Genomic DNA, 20,055 nt, shown 5'->3' with positions numbered 1-20,055 from the left:
GTGGAAAATCAGCAAATACAGATATTAACCCTATTTGTCTACCCAGTGAGGCTTATAGCCTATAACCCAAACATTTTTTAGCTCTATTCTGTCACACCATCTCTGAATCCTGATAGCCTCCAGAAGTCAGATCAAGGAGTAATTACACATTGTGCACTAACAGGCAGTGAGTCTTAGTTTATTTTTTTTTTTTTTGCTTGTTTTTAATTCTATAGTTCTACTTCTATAAATCTGCTTCTGTAATTCTGCTTCCACACTTAATGGAACAGGACTTGTTCCTAATCCTTGGTATTCACCACTTCATATTTCATCATGACTTCTTGAATTTTGTTGGTATAAAATTATTCTTTAAATTTAGAAGACTGCAGTTACTGGTTAAGAAAACTATGAATTTCTTAATTCTAGTCTGTCCTTCTCAATTAACAACACAGCAAATACATGTACATTTCCCTTCCATTTATCTTACAAATTTTAACATAATGCTCTAAAACTTGAAACACTCCATTATCACAAGAACTTGGGATTTGCTAACAAATCTTTTGGTTTGAGGTTTTTCCAAATAATAATTTTGATGGACAAAAACAATAATATAGACCCGTAGGTTTTGAGCAGTTTTCATAGCCCAGTGCAGTAAATAAGAAATAAACTGGGACCTATGGGGAAGAAAAGACGTCAAATAATGGCATGAAATTGGAGGTGTTGCAAACCTCCTAAAATACTTAATATCTGAAACTTTATGGTTTTTGGGGGGTTGGGGTGGGAAAATTCAAAAAAAAATATTTCTTTCAAAAAGGCAGAACTAATATTTTGATGAGTGTACATGTTTTCTTTAAAGACAAAACATACTTATTAATAAAACAATTTTTTGTGTGTGTGTCTTTTTAAGGCCACACCCATGGCGTATGGAGGTTCCCAGGCTAGAGGTTGATTCAGAACTGTAGCTGCCAGCCTACACCACAGTCACAACAATGCGGGATCTGAGCTGCATCTGCGACCTACACTACAGCTCACAGCAATGCCAGATCCTTAACCCACTGAGCAGGGCCAGGGATCAAACCCATGTCCTCATGGATACTAGTTGGGTTCATTACTGCTGAGTCATGATGAAACTGCAAACAAACTTGTTATTTCTAAATCCAAAAGTCTCATTTCTTCACGAAGGACACACTAAAAAATATTAATACCATACTCAAATTAATCATACTTTTCTTTAAAAATTGCTCATGTTGAAGCAGTTTTAACTTAGTTTCCCAATCATTTTCCTTGATGAATAATACTAGAGTCACACTCTAAATGCATATTAGACAAATCTTTTTCCTTTCAGTTGTATGAGATATGTGACACACAGCACTGTTAAGGTTAAGATGCACAGTATAATGATTTTATCTACATACATCATTAAGTGATTATGATAATTTTGAGATCATGGCTGTTCATCAAATTTAAGAAAATAGAAAAAAATTGTTAAATATTTATTTAATGAAACATAAAGGAGATTTCAATGTGCCTGTGATTCTCATAAATGAACACTGATACCACCAAGTTGTGGGGAAATTTTTCTAACATAAATCTATAGTCAAGAATACACCAACTAAAGATGAAAACAAATGAAAGTCAGCTATAATGGTCACTAAGGAGATCTTATGTATGCTCACTTTTGCCCATGCATCTCAGAACTCACCCACCAATAACTGGCTGATGAAGTATTTTCTCATTTTTTTTTAACTTAACTTTTATGACAGGAATTCCCACCAGACTAATTGCTGTAAGTTATTGCTTTCCATTGTCCTCCAGTTATACAGGAGTATTCACCTGAAGTTGTTTTCCCCTGAGGAAATAATATTTAAATCATAATTACACCCTAGAGTCAATTAAAGTTGACCTCCTTGGTCAACTTCAGATATTTGTCAGTCTTTCTATCCCAAATGTATAGTTCCTGAAACCAAAACCTAAGGAGAAAATTTCATCTTTTAACACACGTTGTTTTCTACCTTTTGTCTCCCTCTTACCCTCATACAGATTTCCCCATGAGCCCATCTGTAGGCTCAGCTATAACCTTATTTCAGTACCATTCTGAAAAATACAGAAATAATATTACCACTGGGAGTCCAACATTCCACTCAGGTTAGGAATGAAGTCACATTTCACAGACTTCAACTTTTTGGCTCTCTTTATACATGTCCACCAGACCCAGAGAAAGCGTCATGGCCAAGGCTCACCTGGCCACATGTATATGCCCAGAACCAGTACTCCTTCCTCACTCTGCCCATTGGACTTGAGCTTTGATTTCATTTCCATGGTAACCTCAGTTATAATGCTCATGAACCCAGGTCCCCCTATAAAACTGAACCCCTCTCACTCTGTTTAAATCTTCTTCTCTAGGGCTAGACTGCCCCAGTACACTTCCTACCATGTAATGACTTCTCAGGTTGGACATCTTTCCATCCTATTTCTGGATGAAAACCACACCTTTAATTCTGCTCAGTTCTTCCTGGATGTTCACGGACTTGCTAAGTGAGGCCTAAGGATATGCCTTGCGCTATGTGATCCCTCTAGATATCTAGAACCTTTCTCTAGCTGGGTTTGTGAATTCTAGCCTTCAGTCATCCAGCCTTTATTTTCTTGCCCTGCAGTCACAATAACTCAATAAAGAGGGGGAAAGTGCATACTCCATACCGAAAACTCCATGTATTTTGAGTTGCTAAAACAACTTGTCTCTACCATGATAGGATTTATGTGGAATTTAATACTCCCCATCCAATCAGCTCTCAAATTTTTACTCAGCAGGGAAAAAGGGGCATTAAAATAAATAAAAGACACCTGAATCCTTCATGAGTCCTAAATCACCTACAATACCTATTGACACACATATTTGGTAATATTTTCCAAATCTTAATAAGCCTTTGGAAACCCAAGTTTGGATAGCTATATAAAGACTAATTTGGCTTAGAAGGGCTAATAAAAAATCTGTGGTCACTTTTATAGATGCTGCTTACTTAGAATTGATCTTGTTTACATTGTAGAGACATGGCAAAAGCCAAATTCAACAGGGTGAGGAACAAAAACTGGGAAAGTTATGCGAAGCAGTGCTCAACTAGAAATTTAAAAAAAAAATCATTTCAGGAAAAGAAAAAATGATATAAGGTATACATTAGAATGAATACTTAACTGCCTTTCTTGTACTTTTCTTAAAACTGCATAATTTCTAATATAACGTTATTCTCCCTTCTGCTGTGCCTACCTTATTGAAGAGTACTAAAAGGGGTGAAGTGCTGATTGATGTCTTTTCCAAGTCAAATAATGTGGGCATTACAGTACACTGTTAGGAAAAAAAGTTACTAGTATTTCCTCCAATGCTGATAGCTGATAGATTGCTGACATATATCCCCACCCCCCTCCCCAGACTTGGGGCACTGGAGGGTAAATCAGTATGGTCTTTTTTTTTTTTTTTTCATTTTTTAAAATGTTATTGAAGTGTAGTTGATTTACAATGTTGTGTTAATTTCTGCTGTACAAAAAAATTGATCCAGTTATACATGTACCTATATCCACTCTTTCAAATTCACTTCCCATATAGGTTATCACAGAATATTGAGTAGAGTTCAATACAGCAGGTCCCAGTTGACTTGAAAAGTCAGCTTTGAAGGTGGGAAAACAGTGCCTAAATCAGGACCACAAGCTGGGGACTGGTGGGAAGATATAACAGACGATCACAAAGTCTCCAAACCACTCAAGATTGAGTCCCTCAGTGGAGCTGGAGAAACCATCATTCATTCACACCAAGTCACAGGCAGTCTGATAGAGATGCCAAAAAGCTAATCACAACCCACCAAAGAAAATTGTATTTCTGGGCAAAACCCTATATGGAGGAAACTGTGTATCTCCTCCTGACCTACAAACATCAGAGGGATAAGCCAGGAAAGAGGTAGGGTGGATTATGGGACAAGGGTACATATTGTGAAAAAGCACATGTATGCCAAGCCACCAGTGTACTTTGCACTGAACATGAACGTGGGAGAGGAAGGAAGCTCTGAAGCGATCAGACAGAAATGAGGGTTTGCCATTTTTCAGGCCCTGAAATTAAGTCAAACTTTGTGGAAGCAAAATGGCATGTCATTGAAAGAACAATGCATATAGAAAATGCAGAGGAAATTGAGAGACTACAGAGTAGAAAAAAAAAATCATGTTTATATTCCAATGAGTTGAGACTGTTCAAATGGATACAGTAGTGTTCATTTTTCATATATTATCAGTTAAAACATGGCAAACCTCTAAAGCATTTTCATCTTCTGCATTTGTGCTCTCTTAAAGAATTTCAGAAAAGGTGAAAATCTCAGGTATTCTAAATATCACTTACAGGCATCTTCTCCCTTAATAACTATTGGCAGAGCACTTTCTCCACTTTACTACTCCTAAGACATCATAACAATTTTAGGTTCCCACTCTAATAAAAGAGTACGTCTTATTTAGTCAACAACATGATTGCAGTTTCTGGTTGTTCATGCTAACACACATAAAGCACAATGTCAAAACGTTTCATGCAGTCTTTACTTTTTTGTAAATCCCTTTACTCCTGAGCATGCACTTTGTACCAATACATTCATAAGGCCAACAAGACTAAACATGTCAATAAACCAGCAAATGATTTCTAAACTTGATGCAATATGAAGCTAACATCAGTTCAGCAGAGATATTGATTAAGCTGATTTTTCCCAAAAGGGACAGCATATTGTGACGCTATGTATAAAAAGACATTAGGCATATCAAGTTAGGTGAGAATTAGAGAACTCTGGGAGAAATACAAAGTAAAACACATATGAGAAATTTGGAAAACTGTAACAAAGGCTGCCATTGTAGATTAAATTTACAGAACGGAAACAGATCTGCGAGCACAACTGTCACTGTTTATCTAAAAATGGTTTTTGTCAATGACTGGTCAACATAAAGATGTGTTGTCATCATTGCATAAAAATACACAGACAGCAAAAGCAGCACCCTGAATGACTGTGGAGGAAGGAAGAGGGAAGCCCTTGCCCCAGAAGAATAAGATGTCGCAACTCTCAATACTGTCCTAGGTCAAATATTCACAAAAAGATCTCTTGCCAAGAAAAAAATACTTTCCTAATTTGTTTCTTTTGTTGTGTTTTGCTTTGAATTTTAAAAGTTCTCTTTTGTTTTGTTTTAAAGGGCAAACTCATAAATATTTACAGAGAGATCTTACTAAGCAGAAAAAAAGATTAGAAAATGTTTTTGAATGAACATATTTCACGTAAATTGAATTATACAATCAATTTTATATAGAGGAGAAAGAAATTATAAATCACAGTGTAATCTGCTTTATGAAGCAATATTTTAAATGATAGGAGAAGTTAAGATAAATCCAAAGCATTTTGTATTTCTTGTGGCTCAACTTTAATAAACATATTGGCACCTAAAACAGTAAGAAAAATTATGGAGTAGTATTACTATTAAATGTTACCAAGTAAAAATATTAATAATGTCTTTATTTTAAAATTTTAAACATATGTCACACATACTACTAACCACATAAAATTCTGTTTATTACAGGGTCTTTTAAAACTTTGATTTTCTATTGATTTTCTTCTATCTTCTTGTAGTAAAAGTTTATCAATTACCACTTCGTAAATCAAAAGTTGAATCATATTTGTGTTTTATTAAACAGTGGTAATTCGTGCAAAAACCACCTCTGTGGTTTATTGAAAAGAATAGTTTCAAAAAATGCTTTTCACTGCAGTCATTAAAAACCCTAGGCCACCATGCCATACAGCAGAAAATTGACTGAACACTGTAAACCAGCTGTAATGGAAAAAAATAAAAATAATTATTTATAAAAAAATAAAAATAATAACCCTCTTGGCAGCAACATCATCACAAATAAATGTGTTCTTTGTGATAGTCTTGCTCATTATTAAGCAGAAAATAGGGAAAAAGCTTTTTTTTAAACGATTATTTGAAGATGGTTTATACTACACTTAATCTGGTTTCATCCCCAAATTTCAGAACTATTTAAACATACGCATTGAACTCCGTATGTTCCATTCTCTTATACATTGTATTTACTTTTTTTAGAAACTCGACAACCCCAGATATAATTATTACACGTATAATTCGCAAGGCTCTTAGCCACCAATGGTAAAAAGCTATGAATTGTGTGATTCATCAAGTTCAGCTATAAACTGTATATCAGAAATACTCTTACCATCATGTAAGTTTTAGACACAGTACCTTCAAATAAAATATGCACCTCCCTGGTCTCTGCCTGAAGGGTAAAATGACAACTCATGAAGTGCCTTATAGACACTGGCAACAAAAGCAAGACAGGAAAAGTACTAACAAAAAAGAAGCCTCCCATATCTTGCCCCAAATCCTGCATTTCCTCTTAATAAAAAGGATAAGGAAATTATCCTATACCTATAAAAAAAAAATTATCGGTAGACCAAAGGTATCCGGAAAAGAATTATCTATGTTTAGTTCTTAAATTCCATAAAACATGGAGAGAAACACTGATCACTAATAATCCATTTATTCAAATATTAATTGAGAGCTCTCCAGAAAATAAGTTACCATGGCATACATTATCTCTGAAAAAGGAGATGTGATGATAAAAAAAAAAAATGCTGCTGACTCACTTTTCTTCATATCCTAGGAGATTATGTGTTCCCACAAAACTTTAGAAAAAACAGTTTCCACAGTTGCTTTGAGATAGGCAGCATAGGCAGCATTTAGGTAATTGTTAGGATACTAAGAAGAGGATGAGATAGCCTTGATAAACAGAATACTCCCACAAAAATGAAATCTATGAACTCTCCAAAAATCTCTCATAGCTTTTCCCCTTTCTCTAAAAGTCTTGAGATAGAGTTCCATAATTTAGATCATTCTCTCCATAATTTAGATCACTCTCCTTAAGTGTAGGAGGTATGTCATGTTTTCTTCATCTAAAGGTCAATATTTATGAGATGGACTAGGCAATTATTATACATCTTCAATAATATATTAAGAGTTATGTTAAGGTTAGGGTTAAAATTTAAATACCCTTATTTGTGATTGTTACACAAAGTCTAAATAGCTCAAAAAAACCTTTTTTAACAGAAGTTAAATATGCATCTCTCTAGCAAGCTATCACTGTTTAATAATTTCCATCTTCTACTTTATGTTAAATGACTAAATACATCTGCAATAACACAAATGATTTAGTAAGAATTAGGAAAAAATTAATGAATAGATAGTAAGAATTCTAAAAAGGATTTTCCATTTTGGAAAAAAACAGAAGTTAGGAGATTATGATTACTAATCCTAATTCTCCTAAATTATTTGGTACACTACCTTAATCTTTTATTTTTCTTATCCAGGAGACATATCAGCTTTTTAATTAGGGAAGCATGAAAAATAATGAATTTTATCCCCAATCATTTTAAAAGCAATTTAAAAGTAGGACAATAATTGTTGTGACATGAATGACCTTGATTGAAAACAAAAGGATATGGTAGTTGCAATGATCTAATCCAATGCTATAATAAATACCCTCTGATAAGAAGTTCTAAAATGCAGTTCAAAGGCAGAAGTAATTATCACATACATATACACATTACCAACTTCCTTTAATATTCTCAATTCCAGAATTTCAAAATTCCTGTCCGTTCTTATGATTCTTAACTTGGTATCATACTCTGCCCTGGGCTATGAAGTCATTACTTTTATTGTCTTGGAAAACATCCATGTACAAGGAGAAAAACAAAATGTTACAATTCGTCTTTATTTCCATTCTTTCTAACCACTGCGCAAATTCAGAATTGTTCCCAATTTCCTTATATATCTCTGGTCACAAGTATGTCATTAATTCAAAGGTTCAAAAAAATCAGTTTTAATAAAAGAAATCCAAAAATCTAAACGCCAATTAGATTTCTTTTAAATGTGTTCTTTTCCATAAAGAGGTCATAATTACTTTAAAAATAACTATGTAAGAAAATAAAAGTTGAAAAACAATATTATATCAAAGAAATTGTATATTAAATATAAATTGGCATTTAAAAAGCGCTTAATTAAAGGGGGGCGGTAAAAGCTAGGGAGGCAATTTTCTTCAGGAATGTCTGCTAAGGATAGTCAGGAAGAAGTTCTTCTGCAAGCCCCTAGTTGGAGTGGGAGGGAATTCCCATCTTCCCACACTCATCTGAGGGTCCCTGGTGAGATACCATGGAATATGACCAAAACCGCACAGTCATTACCTAGCAATTATAATTTCTCTCTGCAAAGCCAGAGAAGAAAAGAAAAAAGTACTATGTAAAATACAGAGAATTATCCCAGTATTTAGGTGAGAAAGAGACAAAGTGGAGTTAAAAATGCCACTTCTAAAAAATATTCGCCTGGGGGAATCTTCAGAAATCCCAAGTAAATCCTGGGATTCTTGACTCATTAAGTTGCAAAGTGGGGGGAGAAAGACAATTTTCTTTCAGCTATGAAAGTTAAATAGGCAATAGTAGTTTAGTGTAGGTCTAGAGTATCTTATTATACCAAAATGTATGCATTTAGATATAGCTGGGTTATGCTACTATTCAGCAATTATTATGTTTTTCCATTATTAAACTGCTTTTACTGTCATCATTAGAATTAGAATTTCTAGAGTCCAGGATTAAAGTATAGCCCATAGAACACTAGACCATCAAGACATCTTACTGGAGGCATAGAGATATGCCACTCACATTCTTTTTCAGAAAGAAACTGTGTGTGTGTGTGTGTGTGTCTGTGTTTTTGCCTTTTCTAGGGCCGCTCCCACGGTATATGGAGGTTCCCAGGTTAGGGATCTAATCAGAGCTGTAGCCACCAGCCTACCCTATAGCCACAGAAATGCAGGATCCGAGCCGCATCTGAGACCTACACCACAGCTCACGGCAATGCTGGATCCTTAACCCACCAAGCAACGCCGGGGATTGAACCTGCAACCTCATGGTTCCTACTCAGATTCATTAACCACTGAGCCATGATGGGAACTCCTGAAAGAAACTCTTTATCCAGCACCAACGAGTACAGTTAGCTGCCATGCAAGTCCAAGAGTGTCATCTCCTTCACGTCTGCCTCGGCTTTTGCACCCAGGTTACACCCTTCTCCAGGTGGCATCAGCCAAATTCTGAGCAAGACCATAGTAAAGAGCCCATGGTAATACGCAATCCAAGACTGCTGTAAAATGAGCAATATTTGCTTCAGGTTTTTCACTGGGCTGAGAGATTTGTCAGATCTGCATTACAATCCTATTTTCCCCTGCCCAGGGCTTATTTTCTCCCTTTTTCTTTTCATAGGTGTTAATGCCCAATAAACATTTTGCATCCCAACCCTGGCTCAGCATCTATTTCTCCAAAAATCCAAGTAATAAAGCAGACAGTGATCCAATAAAGCTGGCAGTAAAATGAGGCTTTGAAACTAGATAACTCACTAGTTGGCAACAAGGGCCCACCCCCAAATGAGAGGCATAGCACAGGTAATCCCATCTCAAAGCATTGGCCCAATGGCTAAAACTTGGGAAAATGTACTTGTGAAGAAGCTCTTTGAAGAAGAGCTTCTGGCCAATGTGCTATGATTCAGGGGTTTGAAAAGCATAGGGACAGAAAGTACATCGTCAATGGAAGTGACTAGTAGTTATTAAATTACATTGACCCCATAAGGGATTGTGACAAGCTGAAGACAATTAACAAGCAATTGAAAATGGAATGTGAAGCAATTGAAAAGGGCCTCTTTGGCAGCTTACAAAGGCCTTTATTCCCTGTTTTCCTCAAGTAGGAGAACAGGAAAAGCTAAAGGACAAAACTCATGATTTAATAGTAAGAGTCTACTGATAGAAAACAAACTTATGGTTACCAAAGGGGAAAGGGAGTGGGGGAAGGAGTAAATTAGGAGTTTGGGGTTAGTAGATACAAACTACTTAGGGAATCAGGCATATTGGCCTATATTATATAAGTTCCAACAACCCACCTGAGGACTCTATGCCTCGAGAAAACCCAGAAGGCACGCCACTCATCAAAGCCATCGGGAATACATTGATGAGAGGGGCACCATCATTATTAAGAAGTGTGTAGTGACTGTCATCTGCAGATCAGAGTTGATGCTAGGAGACACCGCAACAGAATTTGGCTCATTGATAGCAATAGAGATGATGAGGCTCAAAGTAGTGAAGACCAGGTGAAGATACTTAACCACCAGAAGCCAGGATTGAAATCAACATAACAAATGGTAAGGCCAAATGGCTATACATGAATTTTTCAACAAAGGGGATTGAAAAAATTCAATATCCATAGGCAAAATTTAAAAAATCAACTCTTAACATACCTCCCACCATAAACAAAAGCCAAGATGAGGGGCAAGTCTTGCTCCTCAGTTCCCATGGGGCTGGCAGAGACTTTCTCAGATCTTCCTCACATTTCAGAGAGTTCCCATTGCCCAATCTTATGTTTACCCCTTTACTTTCACAAGTGTTAATACACTTTTTGCTTCTCCAAGTTTCGTTTTAGTATCTGCTTCCTACTTTTTTTATTTTTTAAAAGCAAATTGTCTTTCAAAAAGTGCTACAAATGTTGCCAGTTCTGCATATTAGGAGCTTGGAAATTACCATCCTAACAAGTAAAAAGCTAAACAGAATGAAAAAAATCAACAATTCTTGGATTCATAAGCAAGGGAAGACACAGCACAAACCAACTTCCCCCAACATTGTAGAGACAGGCAAATACAAGGAGTCACAACTTACCAGAAAAGAAACTTGTGAGCAGAAATCTTTACAGAAACAAAAATCTGACCTATAATTCACAAATTGCTGAAGACTTGGTTCAGACAACTCTGAGAATTAAGAACTCCACAGAGACCCAATCATAGGAAGGCGCCCATGATATAGAGAGATTTACCACCAGAAGATCAACGATGTCCTCACAGTAACAATCAGAGAAAAATCTCCTTATGCTTCCACAGAAGAAAAAGAAGGAACCATTCCTGAGATATACTAGCATGCTCTTTTCTTAATAAGGCCTGTCAGGGAAAACCAGTTAACTAGAGCCAAGATTAACTACACCTGGGATATTATCAGAGCCCAACCAACCTGGGAGAAGGAAGTACCTGACTCCAGCTTCCACCAGCTTTCTAAGTGGGAGAAGTAAAATTCCCAACTAAAAGAATGAGACCTAATCATAGGACTATAGAACACTTGCCCTGCCCTTAAACTCACTATCACATTACCAAAGCTTATTTATAGCAGTTCCTTTTACTGATACATCATGTCTAGCTATCAGGAAAAATCACAAAACATACCAAAAGGCAAAACCACAATCTGACTAGAGGGAACAAACATCAGAACCAGACATGGTAGAGATATTGGAATTACCAGACTAGGAATTTTTAAAATTATGATTAATATGCTAAGGGCTCTAATGGATAAAATAGAGAGCATGCAAGAACACATAGGTGATTTAAACAGAGGTGGAAATCCTTAAAAAAAAAACTAAAAGAAATTCTAAAGTTATAATCACTGTAACGAAAAATGAAGAATGCCTCTAATGGGCTTATTAGGCCAAATACAGCTAAGCAATCATCTCTGAGCTAGCAGATTTATCATTAGAATCCTCAAAAACCAAAAAGCAAAGAGAACCAAGACTGAAAAAAGAGAAAAATATACAAAGACTGTGGAACAAAGGTGTAAAATTTGTGCAATGGGAACTACCAGAGGGAGAAGAGAAAAAGGAACAGAAGAAATATTTAAACAAATGACTGAGAATTCCTTAACGTCAAACAATGATGCATAGATGCAGGAAGCCAGAGAACACCAAGAAAAACAAATACCAAAAAAACTACACCTAAATATATCATTTTCAAACTACAGAAAATTAAAGACCAGGGAAAAACTCCTGAAGGAAGTCAGAGATAAAAACACTCTACTTATAGAGGAATAAAGTTATCACAGCCAACTTCTCCTTAGACCATGCAAGCAAATAGAGAGGAGTGAAAATTTTAGTACTGAGAGAAAAAAGACACTAAACTAGAATTCTGTACCCTGCAAAATTATCCCTGAAAGGTGAAAGAGGAATATTTTCTCAAACCAAAGTTGAGGAAATTTGTTCCGATAGGCCTGCTTGTAAGAAATGTTAAAAGAAATTCTTTAGAGAGAAGAAAAAATAAGTCTGAAATTTGGATCTACAAAAATAAATGAAGATAATTAAAGGAAAAACTGAAGGTAAGATAAAAACCTTTATTTTTCTTATTTATTCTTAATTATCTAACACATAGAAGTTTGTTCAGAGTAATAACATTAACAATGTACTTGACTATGTATGTTTATGTATACATCTTATGTATGCTTACATATAAGAGAAATGAATGACAGCAATGATACAGGGATAGGATGGAGGAATTAGGATAATTTTTTACTATAAATTACACAAATTACCTAAGAAGTGGTATAGTGTTATTTGAAAGTAGACTGAGATTAGCCATAAATATAAATTGCAAACCAGGGCAAGAATTAAAGTAAAAAAAAGTATAACTGATATGTAAGAAATGAGAGAAAATGGAATCATATAAAATGTTCAATTAAAACCTCAAAAGACAAAAAAGAAGACAAAAACAGACCAAGGGGAACAAATGGAGAATAGTAATGAATGTGGTAAATATTAATCCAATTACATCAATAATTACATTATACATCAATGTCTAAAAGCACCATTTGAAAGACAGATTGTCAGAATGGATCAAAAAAATACTGCATGATTCCAACCATATGACATTCTGAAAAAGGCAAAACTATGGAAACTGTAAAAAGATCAGTGGTTGCCAGGGGTTGTAGGGATGGGATGAACAGATGGAGCAGAGACAATTTTTAGAGCAGTGAAAGTACTCTTTATGATACCACAATGATGGATGCATATCATTAAACATTTTTCCAAACCCATAGAATATACAACCATATATAAACCATAACATAACCAATAATGTAAACTTTCGTCTTTGGGTGTTTATAATGTGTCAATGCAGGCTCATCAATTGAAGGAAATGTATCACTCTCCAGGGAGATATTGATAATGGGAGAAGCTACTCATTTGGGGGGCAACAGTGAGTATATAAGAAATCTCTTTACCTTCCTCTTAATTTTGCTGTGAACATAAAATTACTTTTAAAAATGCCTTAGTAAAAATAAGTGCTGCATTTTGCATCCTATCTTAAAATTACAAGATAAATAACATATTACAGTTTCCAAGAATTCTTCCAAAAAAAGAAACTAGTTTATTTTAGTACTTCCTAAAATAATTTGACCATAATTTTCCTCCTAACACTTATCATATCCCACAGAAGTAATGTCCTATGGAACATGCTTTGGGAAATACTAACCAAATGGCAGCTTACCAAATTCCAAATATGATCTTTAAGGAAAAAAAAAAAAATCTTAAAGCCTGCCCTGAGGTTACAAGTCTATAAAATAAAAGCACCACATGAATATGCATTAGAAACTTGGTTAACTAATTCTAATTTATTGCATCCTTGAATATGTTGGGGGAAATGTTGAGATCAAAACTTTCCAATTTTTTTATAATTATTTGAATCACGATTTTTAAAAAATCGAACAGCTAACTGTTTTAGTCATGTTTTTGACTTTATTTCTGGATGATTCAAATCACTGACAAATACCTCTCAGGCTAATCTCCTTCCTCTTATCCTACCATACTCAAGTTACATCTCTCAGTCAAAGAAGGCTCTTCACAACCTGGTCCCCCCTTATCAACCTAATCTCTACTACTCACCACAGATCTTTCCTCTTAGTCCCTGGCCACCAAACAGTCTTGTTCTACCCTCTGAGGTCCTGCAGATGTCTATTCATACATTTCCCAACTAGTCTATTTATCCTTTTGATGTGCTTGTTATCAACCCCTCAACAACTGGAAAAAAAAGTCCTATACATCTTTATTTACCTCAGCAACTGAGATGATGCATGTCATGATGACTTTTCCTTCCCTGCCTGAGTCATCAATCTCAACTTGTCTATTCTCATATTCAAATTCTCATATTCTCAAAAATCTGGAGATCATTGCTATTTATCTGCTCAGAAACCAAACAATACATGACTTCTTCGTAATTTTTTCAATCTATCTCTCATCCTGGCTACATATAATGAACCAATACTAAAAGAGACTACTATTAATAATTAGACCAGGACAACAGATACAAACTAGAAATGCCCCAGCAAATCCACTCAACACATTCTTTCTACTATCTATTCTTTTTCTGTAGCAAGTTTGCTACAGAAACTGCATTCCATAACTTTAAAGGAGAAGACTCAGACCAAGGATGAGGATGAGGTAAATAAAATCCCTTAATTACTCATTCGACAACATTTATTCAATACTTTTGGTGTGCCAGGCACTGAGATGGAAAAAAAAAAAAAAAGATCATAAACAAGGCAAATACAGTCCTTGCCTTTTCAGAAGAAATAGAAAGTAGGGGAACAAATACATAAGTAAAATAATTAGGACTTATTGTAAATGCTTTAAAGGAAACAAAGGAACTTTAGAGGAGAGAGGAATCTACTCAAGATAGGCTGTTCAGGAAAGACCTCTCTGGAGTGGTGACATTCGAAATGTGATTTGAAAGCTGAATTTGATTAGCTGGGGGAGTAGCTGGGAGATGAGAAGCAGGAAAGTATTCCAAGCTCAGAGAAGGGCAGGTGCAAGGGCCCTGAGGGAAGAAAGCTTGGTTTAAGTGAGAAAATGAAGAAGACTTGTTTGTTTACAGTTCAGTGAAGAGAATAATGAGTATCTAGCACAGACCGGTAAATCTAAGTCCTGCACTCCTTATCTGGAATTCTCAGGCAAAGAAGGGTCTTAACTGTCCATTAAGTAGGGTCTTAACCATCAGTGCACATAGCTGAGTTAATTCAGCATTTACTCTTCTGCCCCTTCTTAGCATAAACTCACCCAAAGAAATAAAGTCAAAGATTGAAAAAGGATAATGAAATTTATTAAAAATCAACTAAGCTCATTTCCTCCTCTATCACCATGGCATAAAGAGGAAGTGGAAAAGGAGAGGACATACTCTTTACAGCAGCAGAACAGATACAGAACCACCCTCACCATGCAATAAGCTGTAGTTTATTTCCTCTGCATCTTCAAAAGTCCTTCTGGTTTTTGCCTTTTCCAAATGATCACAGCATAGGGAAAAATTCTAAACAATTTACATGGTACTTTTAAGTTTGAATAAGACATAAAATTAAGACTGCACAATTATTGACAGGGAAGCAAAATGCTTCTACCAAAAATTGATGACATATAAACATGAAGTTGTATACACACTTCTAAGTGTCTAAAGAAGTAATTAGAGGCCAAAGTAATGCCATTTTAAATTTTTAAAAATAAACTATACTAAGCCTAAACATGAATTAATTTTAAAAGAAAAGAGATTCTAACATAATTTGGGGGTCCAGGAAAACAGAGCTTTATCTTAGTGTTTTGGGTTCAGCAAAATACATTTTGCCAAACGTTTTCCCCCTTAATTCAGAAAAGGCATGCATATTTCAAAAGAAATTTAATCCATATGTTTCTGATTCATTTACACTTAATTCATCAAAATGTTGTTTTGTAAGAGTTATTTGGTGTCCAAGAAGCCTTATAAGATTTTTCTCTTTGAACCAGAAAGTCTTGCTTTGCCAGGACTAAATGGAACTTTCTATGCAAAAAGAGTAGGACCTGGTGTTCCTCTAGGATGTTTGGCCCCAAAACTAGACTGTACTCTTAGAGGGATGAGGTCAAGAGTAACAGGTAATGCTGAGAATTAGCAGGGATCCTTAGTGAGATAGAGAAAACTGCCAAGCAACCACTCTCCAGTGAAACAAACTGATCATTCTGTTATTGAGAAAAAGTTTTTGTTTTCATTTTTTATTATGGAAAACCATTCCAATGTTTCAACAAGAAAATGAAGGACTTTGGTCCTTAGCATGGAATGTTATACTTACTTATTAACCATGAATAAATATGTTATTTTATAAAACAATAGCAAAAGTGTATTTCCTCTGGTATTTCAAGCATTTTGTTATACAAATTGTGAGCTCCTTCAATGCCTTCATGCACTTCACTACTTGTTTTGGACTTTGAGAAAGCTTTCTTTTTATCTAATTGATATTCAAGTTTTTTCACTAACTAGTAGGCTGTTTCTCTTTGGGCATCGTACTAGCTGAACCTCCAAGACTTCAGATATTGGCTCTTCTGTCTTCTTCTTTTTTTTTTTAATAAGCATGCAAAGTCTCTACATTTAAAACTACATTAGCCTATGATACATTTACTGTGCTTATTAACTTGATTATGCATATATTATGGCAGCAGTTCAAAATATCTTTTCCAATGATCCAAACATCATGATGCAGTTACAGCACTATCCCTTGATAAATGTGGGAAAGCCCCCAGTCCCTTGAATTACAATGAGACAAAGGGATCTAAAAATACAGACCTCATCAGATTTAAAATGACTGAAAATCTCCTATGATTGAAACCATGAAATAGTTCAGTGAAAATAACTTGAGTAAAATATTAAGTAGTGACGAAAGTGGTTGCTGTCAATGATTTTAATCATCAATTTAAACAAAAAGTGTTTTCAAAATGCATGCTATAGACATATTACTTGGTAATATTATAAATCTTCACATAATGATACTCTATTGATATAATTTCTTTTAACTTTTTTACTCTAAAATATTAGAGTGTTATATAACTTAAGTAAATTGCAATTATCTTTGAAAAAACTATCCCAGTTATCTGCACAAAAATTTTGCTGAGTACAACATACATACTAAAGACAAAATTTGGTGAATACAGCAATTATTGAAATCTTAGTATGAAAACAATAATTTTTTAATCCTAAAGGGTATGTAGTTGCATAGTGCAAAGTATAAGATTTGGGTAAAATAATACTCCTTTCTCAAAGAACAAAGAATTAAATGTGTGTTAAAGTAATGCTAGCTGTTACAACAAATAAATACCCAAGTATATAATGACTCTAACATGACAAAAAAATATATTTCTGTCACACACACAATCCCCAAAAGGGTATTCCTGATGGTCGGGGAGGTCAACTTCAAATGGGATATTGGAATCAAGGCTCTTTTTATTTTATAACCACACTCTTCAACATATCACTTCTAATACTGTCATGCTTGTCTGCATCAAGCCAGCAGAAAAAGCAAGAGCACATGTGAGACACTTTTATGAACTAGACCTAGAAGTGATACAGATCGCTGTTATTCACATTCCATTGGTAAGAACTAACTTACGTGGCTACACCTCATTACAAATGAGGATGGAAATGTACTAGTTGGGTTGCCAGGAAGAAGAGGAAATGGAAGAAAACCAGCCACTCTGCCACATGTAAAGTGCCCAACACTCTTCTGCCATGTAAGAAGTATTTAACAAATGTTATCTATCACTATTATTAACATAGTTTCTCTTAAGTGAAGACATTTAGTTTGGAAAACAATAGCACCAATGTCTTAGGTGAAAGACATTTTTCTATATATTTACTCTATTATATGGTTGAGAGAAATTCACATATACTCAAAATTAAAATACAATAGTAAAATGTTTTAAAGGAAAAGCTTAATTTAATGGCTGGATATATCAAATAGGGTTCTAAACAGAAGATTTACATATTCTTTAGTAATACTAATTATTACAGTCTTTAATAATACTATGGTAAAAAGAATCAAACAAGTTTTTCTCAGACTTCAAATGTTCAAAAATCCAAGCTCAGCAGATGAGAACAAAATCTTTAGATAGTTGCATTTCAAATAACATTGCAGCAAACCTCAAACTGTTGTCCAAATTCCTTAGCTGCATTATCATTCTGTTGCAAAGCACATAGCTTGCATGGTATACAAGCTGAAAATTGTTTTTGCTATATGTGTAGAGTTCCCATTGTATTTTTTTTTTCTATCATGGAATAAGGCCCATGCAGATATAAAAATATCTTCACATATTTTTCTTCAAGTAAATATCTAAAACTATACCTGTCTCTCAAAGGCAATGTGGAAAATCTTGTAAAAAGATCATTTCTTTTCAAAAAGAAAAAGAAAAGTTCAAGATTTTTTTCAGGGTCTGTCTGGTTCCAATGGTAAAGCATTGCCAATCTAAGGGGCAGATTTCAGCAGCTTTAAAAAGAGTTAGTTAATTAAAATCACCCTTCCCTTAACTTGCCGCTTTTTCTGTCTCTTTAGTTGGCCCAACTTGTCCATTAGTATAATATTAAACAAATGAAAACAAAAGGAAAAATGAAGCAAGGTTCTTTCTATGCATATTTCTAAGACCAAGCAGTGTATGTTCCAAAACCATGTCTACAGAGCCAAAATTGTTGTGAAAATAAAGCAGCTTTCTAGCTGATTGAAAATTACTTGAACTCTATGCTTGTTTTACATACCGAAAACTGCAGTTTAAAAAGCAATAGGAAAGCAGATGCTACTAAAATACAGCACTCCTTTCCACATACAAGGCTTTGAGCGGCCTCTGAAATATGCACAAGAAAGCAGGTTACCTCATAAATACTCTCAAGCAATGTCTAACGAGGCCTCATCTTATTTTCCCCCAATAATTTGTTAACCTTGAAAAATAAAGCTTTCATGAATGTCCCCAATAACCTTGGCTTTCTGATCATGTGATCAGAGAAATAAATACACTCTGGCTTTCATTAGTTTGAGGACATCTGCAAGTAGAACTTACAACACAAAACAATCTCAGTTGCTGATCTTGTTCTCTCATCTGGACCAAACAGTGTTAGTGTCAACAATTGCAGTAAACGGCATGGCTAGAGCTAATGTAAACATTTCAGAAATCATAAGCTTAATATCGCTGTTCAGAAGTTGAACCAAGCTATGACTAAACTCTCCTGCACTTTAGACCGCAGGCTAAAGACTGCCTTTATATATCTCCAGAAAGAAAGTGTATCCAAACCTGCACACTGGGAGGAAAGTAATGCTCCTAGCACTGGAAGTAGATGTGGGAATAGGTACCTTTGGTGGGTGGATAAATGCAGAAGGTGGAACAAAGGGCGGTAATGCCCTGCCTGTAGCAGGTGGGAGGCATTCTATGGATCCCACTGTTATTAAAGCCAAGTCATAAAAGTAGATACCGTTTATTTCTGTGGTGGCAGTTCTTAGGCTTTAGCTCCTCCTCTGGCCATGTTTTTTAAAACAGCTCCATGCCATTCCTATTACATGTAGCCTTTCTTTAGACCCAGGGCAAGACAATGGAAAAACCAACCTAAACAAAAACAAACAGAAACTAAATGCTTGGGTTTTCTTTATAAACATGTCAGCCACAACGTAGGTAATTACCTTCAAATAAAGGAATTATTTGCTGGATCACTGTGCTCAAGTGAGAATTTTAACATTTATAAGCCCAAACATTATTTTTCAGGATTTTCTGTTGAATCTAGCTTTATGCAGCCAAAGATAATTTTGAGCATTGTTTATTCCCAGGGTTAATTCCATGATAAAAATAGAGTAAACTGAATGGCACTTTACCGTATCTCTTACCATCACCGGACTAAATCCAAATGATTAGGTCTGTAACCCCTTCTTCAATTTACAGATTTTCTAAGTACTAAGAATAGGAAAGCTCTCTCTTTTTTAATAATTTCATAATTCCAATGCCCATACTTTGGGCAGCTCTTTACAATTGCAAAATTACTTTCTCAGGGCTCCGTCTCTATTGCCCATGGCAACCTCAAGAAGCAGACCAGCAGAGAATTATGACCCATATTTGGCAAATAAAGGAAGAAGAAGCAACAAGTGCCAGAGCTGCGACTTGAATTTAGGGCGTCAGATGCTAATTCCCTAACACTTTCTACTATACCATGCTATCTCTATACAAATATAAGGATCAGAATTATAATAATTCCTGTTTTGATCTGTGTAGCCTTTTTCCAATTTATAATGGCTTAGGGAGGAGGAGTGGCCAGAGTGTGCCCTGAAAAATGCATAACACGACTACTCATTTGTACCTTCACACAATGGCCTTTTCTAGAAATCTGTGATCA

General features: G+C 35.2%; 1 long non-coding RNA gene across 7 annotated transcripts in view; it reads right to left on the bottom strand.

Annotated features, from left to right (window-relative positions):
* LOC102161640 (uncharacterized) overlaps positions 1-20,055 on the bottom strand; it is a 729,975-nt gene that overhangs the window by 528,969 nt on the left and 180,951 nt on the right. For 2 of the 7 annotated variants that reach the window (XR_014831258.1, XR_014831262.1), the window contains exon 2: positions 19,147-19,277. The exons of the other annotated variants lie outside the window; for them this stretch is intronic. This is a non-coding gene — a long non-coding RNA (uncharacterized LOC102161640). The remainder of the gene's footprint in view (positions 1-19,146; positions 19,278-20,055) is intronic. 7 annotated transcript variants of the gene reach the window in all.

Source organism: Sus scrofa, chromosome 16, assembly GCF_054392235.1.
Source record: "Sus scrofa isolate SSC_HxYL_T2T_F1_AM1 chromosome 16, Sscrofa_HxYL_maternal_Yorkshire_Landrace_v2.0, whole genome shotgun sequence".
Classification (NCBI taxonomy): Eukaryota; Metazoa; Chordata; class Mammalia; order Artiodactyla; family Suidae; genus Sus; species Sus scrofa.
The sequence above is the reverse complement of the archived record's forward strand: the minus strand, read 5'-3'. Positions and strand labels throughout refer to the sequence as shown.